The sequence below is a fragment of the Ovis canadensis genome, chromosome 15, assembly GCF_042477335.2.
Source record: "Ovis canadensis isolate MfBH-ARS-UI-01 breed Bighorn chromosome 15, ARS-UI_OviCan_v2, whole genome shotgun sequence".
NCBI lineage: Eukaryota > Metazoa > Chordata > Mammalia > Artiodactyla > Bovidae > Ovis > Ovis canadensis.
In genome coordinates, this window is record NC_091259.1 from 83,192,363 (window position 1) to 83,204,107 (window position 11,745).

At 41.2% G+C, this 11,745-nt stretch overlaps 1 protein-coding gene across 44 annotated transcripts in view; it reads right to left on the reverse strand.

The window, feature by feature from the left end:
• Window positions 1–11,357, reverse strand: part of PHF21A (PHD finger protein 21A) — a 193,872-nt gene extending 182,515 nt beyond the window's left edge. For 10 of the 44 annotated variants that reach the window (XM_069555600.1, XM_069555579.1, XM_069555593.1 and 7 more), the window contains exon 1: window positions 10,751–11,302. The gene's annotated coding sequence lies outside the window, so the exon portion shown is untranslated. Of the gene's footprint in view, window positions 1–7,815; window positions 7,941–8,522; window positions 9,367–9,500; window positions 9,643–10,750 lie in introns of those variants that run through there. The other 34 variants (XM_069555590.1, XM_069555598.1, XM_069555570.1 and 31 more) reach the window with 26 other exon arrangements.
• Between the last annotated feature and the right edge of the window lie 388 nt (window positions 11,358–11,745).

An 11,745-nucleotide genomic window follows, 5' to 3' on the forward strand; every position in this document is an offset into this window, starting at 1 on the left:
AACCTACCATGCTACAGTGCCCAGACTGCAACCTTTAAGAAATGGGTACTAGACCCTACTCCATAACAGGCACTGTGCTTTGCAATGGACACTAGACCCTCCTCCATAGCAAGCACTGTGCTTCACAATGGGCACAAAGTGATGGACAGGACACAAGCAGTGTGTGCTTGGTCGTGTCTGACTCTTTGCAACGCCATGGACTGTAGCTCACCAGCCTCTTCTGTCTACGGAATTTTCTAGGCCAGAATATGGGAGTGTGTTGCCATTTCCTACTCCAGGGGATTTTCCTGATCCAGGGATCGAACCCACATCTTGTGTGTCTCCTGCATTGGCAGGTGGATTCTTTACCACTGCGCCATCTAAGACAGGAAATACACTATCCCAAATGCCTTCATTTCCATTCCATTCCACTGCTTACTATTTCCAAAACATTCAACCTAACCCAACAAAATCAAATGAAACATTCATTCTTAAAAGGATATGTCAAAGCTGTGGCCATTTCAGTGGATTGAAAACTCCTTTAGTAGCGCACTTGCTAAGCTTCTACAGGAATTACAGAGCTTCGTACAGCATTACAGACACTTAAAAGGAGGGGCTCTGGAATCAAACTCGGGCTTGAATTAACATTGTTATCACGGCTATGTATGCGATCCCAGGGAAGCCTTCATTTCCTCATCTGTAAAATGGGGATAGGTTAACAACAGCAAATCCTCAGAACATTGCTGTGAGGACTAAAATTAACTAAGATACTATATGTAAAAAGGCTAGTACTTAGCATACTCATAAACACACTAAACAGATAACAGATAACACAATAACAGATAACCCCAAAATAGAAACTGTTCACCACTTGCCAACCATTTAAAATCTTATATACATGCCCTTGTCTAAGAACAAATGTATGTATTTAAGTTTGAATATTAACACATAAGAACATTTTTCAACATAAAAGGCCATAATTGAAACTTTTCAATAATGTAACACACAGTACACTTAAGACATTTTTATATATATACACACAAACACAGCAGTGCATATTGTCAAGAACTACACTGCAAACACATTAAGAACTTGTCTGTCGGCCATGGTGGGGGAGGGTGATCCATATCACCAATTATGATTCTAACTCATATATTTAAATTTTGTAAATATTAACATTGTTAACATAATACAGACAAATATCTTAAAATCCAGCCATCTATTAGTGATTAAAAACTCAAATTTTTATGTACTTCTTTAGTCTATAAATTACATCCATGAGTATTATTTCATCCTTTTAGGAAAACAGTGAAGCAGGCTTTCACCATTATCCCGATTTTACTACAGTACTGGGAAAATTAAAGCTCAGCTAGGATGAATTTCCCAAGAGTGTACAGCCAGTGACAGGACTGGTCTTAAACCCAGGTCTTCTGACACTATCACAACTGTTTCATTTACAAGTGGTCTGGGACACTTCATTTAAAAAAAAGATAGAAAACTGTGCTCAATAATTTAGGTGTGTCAGAGGACTCTATAGATAATTACACATGGCTGCCCAGGTTGACTCCTCTTACATCCTCTCCTTATTTCCAACTTTAGAGTGTAACCATAAAATGTAGATAAGAATTCATCCAAACTTCCTGCACTGGCCAAGTAACACCAGAGACCATTTTCTCCCTTACACTTAGCCATTAGAATTTAACATCTTTGTAACCACTGGATTAATTTTGTTTTAATATTAGGTCTTGAAAAGATGAGTTAATATAAAATAAATAAAACCATTCATAACGTAGAAGCATATCAGACCAGATTCCATAAATTTATGACATTATCTAAAAAATCTATCTAATGTCTAAGCTACAAATATTAACAAGTTTCAGTTCACCTTTATGAGGAAAAAAAAGATTAGTATTATTACGGTGGAATGGGTTGTTGTATAAATAAATACTTGAATAATTACTACTAAAGGCAGAGCTTTCTTAAATAAACATAGCCGCCCTCAGCAACAGCATTCGATGAACTCTATCTAATAGACAATGGTCAAGGAGGTAACAAAGACACTTCCCTGATTCTACACACACTCAGACTAAGGCACATACACCACAACAACAATTATGCCTACATTTTTCAATATTCCCAGGTGTCCCTTTGTTTTTTCAAAAAGCTAAAAGGCATGTAGATAAAAAATTATCCTCAAACAATTTCAAGAGCTGAAAAGAAGTTCATGTCCTAAAAGAGAAAAATAACGTAAAGACTTATGACTTCTTTGAACCTAACATTTTAAGTACATCCCACAGACCTGAAACTACATTTTCTTTTTGGGGCTGCTCACTGGCCTCCAGTACATCAATCCTGTAACACTGTGAACTGTGGTGATAGACTGTTTCATGCTTCTAAACACGACAGAATTTTTCCAAGGTTACATACACTGTGACACGAAGAAATGTTTACAGCATCTTATTTTCATTCATCAACTAGTTTGGATGTTCTAACAGTGCAAACATTATTAACAAAGAAATTTTCATTATCTTTTGAACTTTCTAAAATCAACCAAAGGCCATGGCACAGTGGCAAAGAGTTCTGAAAAGGCAAAGCTGAATCCCAGTGAAAATTCTGCTACTAGCTGGTTGTCTGACTTGGGGCATATGTCACTCAGGGAGAAACTGAGGTGTGAAGACATTTTATGGCAAAAAATCCTAAGGAACTGCCACATCACCACTATAGACCAAAACTCTCAAGGCCTGTTTAGAACATCCTGAGTTTCTGATCAAATAAATAATAATCCAAAAAAGAGAGGAAAAATGTAAATCATTATATTTTTAAAAATAACAATAAACACTACTACTAAACCTACTACTAACCATATACATTTATTGAGACTTTATTATGTGCCAAGCACTGTGCTAAGCACTTTCACAGATTTTAACATTTAATCCCTACAACAACACTGACTCTAGTTAAGAAAGTGGAAAGTATTAGAACCCTCAAAAGGACAGAATTTTTAAATTTACAAATGAAAATATAAACAAATTACACTTTGTTTTTATAACCTTACGTTTTTCTCTACCTTTCAGCCGTTAGCTTTGAGTATTAAACTTACACTAAAATAACAATTATTTTCAGGACTTCGTCTTTCATTTAAAGAATACTGAGACTCAAGACGTTGACAATCATTACAGAAGAATAAAAATTTCTACTTAAATTCTGGCACAAAAATAACCCTTCATCCAACTTAGCTGTCCTCATTCAAAGAAAGAACTGCATATATATCAGGCCCTACAATAACAGTCTTCTAATTCTAATGCCCACACTAGCAATCAATTAATGCTGTAATTATAAAGAAATCTGTATCACAAACAAAAAAAAGTTACAACTGCTAAGTCAAGTTTTGAGTATATATACATATGTAGGCTATTCTACATGTAAATCTTTTAGCAACTGATTTTTAAAAACAGCTAATGCATCTAAGGTAAAATCACACTAGGGTGTTCTGAAGACTCACTTTAGAATACTAGCAGCATAGTAATCATGACATTAGCAATCAAACTTTACTTAGCAGAAAGTTCTTAGAGGCTTTGGGAAGCTGTGTATAAAATGGAGTAGACAGGAGGGAAGGGTTCCCTGTGCTGTTAAAATCAACTACAGGTCCCAGCATGCAATGCTCTATTCTGGAGCTAGGCAAAAAACTGCACTGCATCTTGGGATTTGTAGTAAGTAAACCATTTCACCCTATCACAGTAAGTTTTAAGAAACTCTGAACTATCTAGCACAATCTGACTAGATCTTATTATCAGGGCCTAGTCAAATCTACATATAATTTGTTTGTTCTCTGCCCCAGCACAGATTCTTTACTATATACAGATAAAAAGTATCAATTAACATTTAGATCAACATTTTCACCTTAGAAAAACAGAATAACTTTATAAAATAAATCCTTAAAAAGCAAAAAGATATGACACAAATTTTAAATGATATTTAAAGATACAACTTTTAAAACAATTGCTTCAATTTTATCAGTTTCAGAGCTTTCTATCCCCTATACCCCAAAAAGTTTTAATTGTTTTATCAGGTTTTCTCTTAACAGTCTTTCAAGTTACATTTTATAAATAATTTTTCTGGAAGAAAATTATCACAAGAAAACATTTTCCATACTTTCATACTGCCCACTAGGCCCACTGAGAAATATATTCTTATAGTATACACATAAAACCACCACACACAACAACAACAATACTACTTAAGCCCCTCTTTCGTCCAGTCCTTAGTATTTACCCCCTCCACTTCTCACCCTTCATTTCACATACACATCTGTTTGTGAAAAGAACACTTAGAAAATACCAGGTACAGATCCATTTCTCTATACCACTGACTTTTTCCAAAAACACAAGGTTTTTTTTAATAAGCCATCAATGACATGTCCAAACCCAAGTGGATAACTTTGAGCTGTAATATATGTATACAATTTCTACACACACTCTCATTTTCTGCAACACTGAAGGAGGAGGCAGGGAAAGAACTAAGTGCAATCTGCATTAGGAGGCCTAACACAGGTGGTGGGTTATTTTCAGGCAACAGCACCTTCACAAACATGTTGTGGAATACAGTCCAAGAAATTCCTAACAAGGAAAGATAAGCTGGCGGCACACAAATTTAACACAATCCAGCTAAAAAGCACCTGCAACACAGGCTACTACCTTTCACCATGAAAGTGACAGGCTACTACAGGATCCGAAGCTCCATCAATACAACATACTGTCCATAAGGCCAGAGACAGCGGTTGCCATGGTTACTATCACCCACTTTTATCAGGAAATCATTGTCATTACTCTGAAGTTTTTGGTACTTACTTAAAATTTTAAAAAACAGTCTAGGGTTCTGACTGTTAATTGAGTCAGAGAATCAACTCCTGTTTGATTTGTAAGTATGCTGCTTTAGAGATCCACATGGTTAACAATACTTGGATCTGCAGCAGAAAAAAATCAATTCCTTTCTGCTGCTCCTTCTCCTCAAGTACTGACAGTTTGTATTCTCAATGCAGCCAAAACAATAAAACAAAACCCATCTTTTTGGCTTCTGTGTTTAAGTTATTTTTCTCCCCTAGGCCCACAAACAAAGTCAAAATATAACCTAGATCATCAGTCTGTTAGGCCCCATCCCTTTCCTATCTCCAAATTATCAGTTCACTTTTTTTGTCTACTTTAAAAAGCAGAAAAACATTTCCATAGATGATTCCAAAATATAGGAAAGAATAGTTTCCTCCAGCTGAGACCGGCTCACTATTTTTTCTTTAAAAAGGGGGCAGAGGTATGCAGTCTGCAGTGTGTTGGAGGGAGAGAAATGGAGGGGCATTCAAACTGCCTAACAAGTGCCTAGTGTAAGAAAGTTGCTTTAGAAAAACTCAAAGGACAACTGAAACGCAGATTATCTCTTAAGGGGAAGAGTTCACCACCTTCCCAGTTTAAGACTCAACTGATAGACAAGCAATATAAAAGTTATTCCTAACAGTCTATTTCAACATTCTCACCAAAGGTAACGGTTCAAAAATTCAATACACAAATAAGATGATATGAAAGCCCACAAAACAGTATGACCACATGCACACACATGATACAAAGAAGGAAACATATGCTATTGAAGAAATAATTATCAGCAATAATTTTCATGCAGTATTAACATATTACTTTTAAAAAAAACACCAATATACACCTGGTCAAGTTAGAAAGTGATCAAAACACATTGCTATGCTCCTAAAGAATATTTAGGGCCTACGAAAAAAAGCCCATGTACAATAAGTTCTGAGAAGTCAACATAAATCATTAATATTTCCCAGCACAAATTAATATGAAGATTCAAACATGTTTCAAGAAATCAGCTCTGAATATAGATTATAAATGATTTCTGTCAAAGGTTAGAGACCTAAAACTATAACCCCTTCCTTTTCTCCCTTTCAACAGTAATTAAATACAAAAGATTTCGGCAATAATATATTAAGGACCCAAAATTTAAAAACACATGACTAAAACCTTAATATCAGTATTTCCTAAAAAAAAAAAACAAAAAAAAACTTTAGTGTTCACTGTCTAGGATGAAAACATTAATATTACCCTGAGAAGTTTCATTTTTATCTTAACAGTTAAATGTTTTTCTCACCCTTCACTGAAGCAAGTTTCTATATTTAATTTCTAGTTGCGGTTATTTCATAAAGACTAGTTAATTCTAAAATTTAGGATACTATACCTTTTGATATGCTCACAAAATAGGAACTCCCCATTATATACATGTTACTTTATTTCAGTCCAAATTTGAGTAGAGTCTAGTAAGAAAGCCAGAACTCAAAGTTCTGAGTTTTAAACTTCTAAGTTGTTTTGACACCAAAAATATTTCAGTGCACTCCTGTGTGTGAGTAGTCATTTCCTCACGCATCCTTCTCAATTAGAAAAACAAAAATGATACACACAGGTACCTAATACTAACACATACATGTCTTTTTCACTCTGAATCAAGTTTGAATGGTTTAGTTAGCAAGAATTTTTCAGAAAGTTAGCAGGATCAGTCAAAACAATCAAAATATTAACCATGACATCTGTTACTCTGTGTGTTACTAAAAGTCTATAGAAAAATACAGGAACTTTAAAATAATCACTAAAATCAACTACTATCACATCAATGGAGAATGAAGAAAAACTTTAACAGGAGATACACATTTCACAGAGTCTACAAAAGGAAAAAATGATCTTTTTTTTTTTTTTAATTAGGGGAAACTGCCTAGACAGCATTTTTAAACAAAGCTTCAATATTCTAACAAAGAGCTTTTTGGTAACCACAGCAGTATTAAAAAAAAAGTTCATAAAGTGTTCTGGATGCACTTTTAATGCACTCATTTCCCAAATCATATGAAGATAGTTAATATTTTAAAGCCAGGAGCTTCTGCCCATGTATTAATTAGCCACCTATCTCAACAACTTAACATCTGCATGGCTTCTGACAATTTACAAAGAACTTTCACATGTATTATATCATTTGATCTTACTGAGAAAAAAGTACACCATTATTTCCAAAAAACAAACAAAATTCAAAGCAAGTTCATCAAATTTTCTACACATTCTTAAGTTTTTAAAACTTTGATATAAAGCTTTACAAGCCACCACAGTACAATATTTCCAGTGATAAATCAATTCACCTAACACTAACAAGAGTTTCAAAGGACCATGTGCTACAAAAATACTTCCATCTTTATGCACTTATTGTTAAGTGTTACTAACAGCCATATCAGCAATGACCTATACCCACAGACAGAACTTTAATTCTAGTTCAAGAATCTCAGTCTTCGCAAGCCAACTCAAACACATTAACTGCATGTATTTATAAAGCTGAGGGCCTAAGAATTTCTCTATTAGGATTACTGTCCACAGATGGGAAGAAAAAAACACAGAAAGTCTAAGAATTTTTCCATACAATATCTCCCTTTCCAATAATAGTTCAAGTACTCTATATCTCACTCAATATTATAAAGATGACCTCAAAGTCAAAAGTCCCAAGTCATATTAACTACTTTTGTTTATAGCCATCCACAGCACGTAATTTTTAAAAACGTGTTCTAACAGTACTCTGTACCTAAGGGCAGCATCCTTCAGCTGTCCACCATAAGCAATTTACTCTGTGTAATATTGTAAGCAGGTAAAAAGCAGTCACAAATTTCAGCTTCTAATAGCAAATGGAATTTTTCAATGGACTTATTCAAGATCTTTCTGGAACTTTAAGGTGTTAATCCTGTTGCTTAGCTGAAGCTAAGTAGAGCTGTAATAAGTAGCAAGACCCTTACAATTCAGAGGTTACCTTTATCTTGCTGCAGCACCTCCTGCTGGATAGCATTTAGAGTTCTTCATGTAAGCAGAAGAAGAGTATTTCTGAGGCAGCTCTTTCCAGATGACTGAATGGGAAAAAGGATGGGCCCTTCAAAGCTAAAAGAAACAGGGGCCACCCAACACTTACACCTCTTAAAAATAAAATCTGGCAGAGGCAGGGGGCTTTTTACTTTTCCAATTTCATAAAGACTCGACAGGGAGTTCTAAGTGCAATAAGCTTAAATAAAGCTTGCAAAATTATCTTAAAACTATGTTAAAAAGCCTTCTGAAGCATTCAAGCGAAAAGACTATTAAGACCATCCAAGCAACCTTAGTCATATTGCAAATACTATTACCTTAAGAAAAGCAAAAGTATGACATAAAGAAAAGCACCTGGAATATTTTTAATGTGTTAGCCAGAAACTTGTTTGAAGAATTTTCTGTACTATTACTATACTCTTCATTTAAGGATAGTTATACATCTACAAAAGTTTTAAGTACAGAATTTTTTCATAAACATGAGCATAACTGCAAACAAAAACTTCCTGTTTGCCATCAAAAGATGTGTCCTGAGATTTTAAAATGCATTCTTCAAACATTTTAAATGGACCTTAATAAGCCAGTTTTAAGCCCACAACGTAGATTCCATATATAAACATAAAGAGGAAAAAAACAAAAACAAAACAGAAAAGGACTTACCAAAATCAAAATGAATAATAGTATTTCCAGTAAAAATGTAGTAACAGTTTCCTACAATGCTGTGAAACCAAGTAAATTGTGAAACTTAGAAAAAAAAGGGGGCTGGGGGAGGGGGCTAGTCTTCAGAAAGCAAAAGAAAAGCTGACCTATTTATTTCTACTGCCCAAACGTGAGTAAACATCAGATGTAAACAAACAACATAAACGCTGAAAAGTACACTTCGATGTCTTAGCCCCCGTTTCAGTCCCTTTAGCAGGCCCTCAATGAAGCTACAGATGTTGGTAAGTATCCTCTCTAAAAGGAGATATTCAAGCTCTGCGCCCTAAAGAAACCCTTTAAAGTGTGCCTATGAAAAGGCTTCCTTCCTAGAGCGCATAACTGCTTTAAAAAAAAACTTTCATCAGTCCAATTAATCTGATTCTAATATTCAGCTATCAATTATTAATATATAAATGTTCTTCCTTCTCCAACGTCCCCAGCTCAAGCATCTACATTCCTGACACTAAAATCCACAGCCTGCACCCCAGCTATGGAGCAAATCTTTGAAAACCAAAACAGAGCCACAAAGTTCACTGTCAAGGCCAGTGCTGAGGCCCGCACACGCCCGGACCTTAACTCACACTTTAAATTCTAGAAAGCCATACTTGCAGAGACATCATTTAAAAACAACACAATGTGGACGTGCAGAGTAAGATCCTCTACTTCAAGACCTAAACAAAGAATATTTCAACATATGATCGGAATATGATGACACCAGATTCACCAATGAAAACAAAACCTGCCTACCATTAGCAGTCGTACCCTCATCTCGACAACTCAACTACTTAGAAATCACTCTCGGCACATCTGCACCCCACAACCGGCGTGTGGCCTTCTCCGGGGGTGCAAGCCACAAAGTTGAAAAGAGACATTCTTCCCCCCGGTGCCCAATCTCGACATCGACCCCTCCCCTGCCAGGACCACCTTGCTGCTACCCACCATCGCGAACGTGTTCAGGGAAAAAAAAAAAAGAAAGAAATCCTAGCAGCACCGCTCAGCAGAATAAAGAGACCAAAGAGAGGATGACGAGAAGTGTTGGGAACTGCGTGCACGACGGGGCTGGACCAAACGGAAAGAGTCCCACTCCGCGCGCCCCTCCCCCCGGCGGGGGCGCGGGCGGGGGAGGGGCGGCCGCGGCCCCTCTCTCGCTGGCCCCGGCCCGCTCGGGGTACCGGGGGCGCCCCGCGGCCGCGGGCGGCGGGGGCGAGTGCGGGAGGGCCGGCCCCGGGGTGAGGGGTGCAGGCAGACTCTCCGGAATAACAAGTTGCAGAAGAAGAAGAATAAGCGGAATTTCCCCAACGCTGCTCCGGCCACCCAAGACAAATGCACCAACACACACACACATACACACACACACACACACACTCGGGCCCGGCAGCGTCAGCAGCCGCAGCTTTTTTTTTTTTTTCTTAAACCAGATCCCTCAGTCATCAAACAAGATGGTTTTCCAAAAAAAAAAAAAAATTAAATAAATAACCATAATAAAAACTTCCCCCCGACAGCATCCCGAGGGGGTGGGGGGTGGGGTAGTGAAAGAGCCCCGGCGACCATCCCCGGGCCGAGGGGAGAGCGCCCAAGGGGGCGGACGAGGCTCCGCGCCCCCCGCCCCCGCCGGCCAGCCCCCCATTCCCCGGCCCCCCGCCGGGACAATGTGACACCCCCCCCTCCCCGCCACCCCCGGCGCGCCGCCTCTGTCACCCGCTCCGGCCCAGCACTCAGCGCCCAGGCTCCCGAGGCTGCTCATAAACTTACTTCCAATTTATCCTGGGGAGGGGTGGAGGGCAGAAGGGAGGAAGGGGGAGACCAGGTTTTTCCATTGTCTTTTTTTGGGGGGGTTGGGGGGGATGGAATAGGAAGGGCACGCAGGGGGAGGGGGCGCCCCGAAGGGGAAGTTATTGCTCAAATCTCAAGTTGACTGAGGGGTCCTGGCGAGAACACCCCCCGTTTCCCTCCTCCCTCCCACACACCCCTCCCCTCCCCCTCCCTCCCCCCCACAACAAACTCCAAGCAAGCAGCCCCCTGTTCCTCCCAGAGACAAACACCAGAGACAAGACAGAGAGAGAGGAGAGAAGAGAGAGGGGGAAGGGGGGAGGGAGGGGAAACAGAGCTACTCCAGAAAAAAAAAAAAGAGAGAGAGAGAGGAGAGGAGAGTGAGGAGAAGAGAGAATGGAAAAGCTGGGATACTGCACCCTCCTGCTGCTGGCTGGCTGTCCCCCCTGGCAGCTGGAGGCAGGAACTCTGAGCAGGAGAAGCAAGGAGGAGGAGGAGGAGGGAACTCTTCTTCATGGGGAGGGAGGGAAGGCGCTGGAGCGGCTGCTGCTGCTTCTCTGCTGCTCTGGGCCTCTCGCACTTTTTAGATATTAGTGTGTTAAGATGGTAGGTTGTTCCCCTCTCCCTCCTCCTCCTCTCTCTCTCCCTCTCTCCCTCACTCACTCTCTCTCTCTCCCTCTCTCTCTCTCTCTCTCTCTCTCTGGGCTGTTTCTTTCCTCCTCTTCCCCAGGCAAGGGGGGGTGGGGAGGAGGGGGTGGGGGGGGAGGAACTGGATCCTCCTCCTCGTCCAGGAGAGACACACACACACACACACACAGGCCCCGGGCCGGAACGGGAGGGCAGAAATCAGAGCAGCAGGAGAGAAACTGTGGGAGACAAACAAGCCCAACTCTTCATCCTCCTCCTCCTCCTCCTCCTCAGCAGCGGCGGCGGCGGCGGCGGCGGCGGCGAGCACCACCAGCCCATTCACCACCCGGCCCCGGGCCGCAGCACCTCCGCCGCCTCAGCCCGGGGATCCCTCCGCCCAGGCCCAGACACACTCTCGCCCGCGCGGGAGCCCGCCGCGCGGCCCCGCCGGCCCGCCGCCGCCGCCGCCGTGCGCGCCCCCGCCGCTCCCGAGAGCCGGGCGAGAGGGACTGAGGCTGAGGAAAGCGGGGACGAGGGCGGAGTGGGGGGGGGGGGGCCGAGGGGAAGAGAGGAGGTGCCGGGGTAGAGGGGCACGGTCGGGGGGGCGGGGGCCGCCGGGCGGAGTTGTACGGCGGCCGGCCCGGGCCGCCCCCCCGCCGCACCTCCCTCCCAGCGGCTCCCGGGGAAGCACGGGCCCCTCACCTCCCCCGGGGGGTTTGGGGGGGAACGGCGGGAGGGGCGGCGGGGGGCCCGCGGCGGCGCTCGGGCGGGCGGACTACTTGACGTG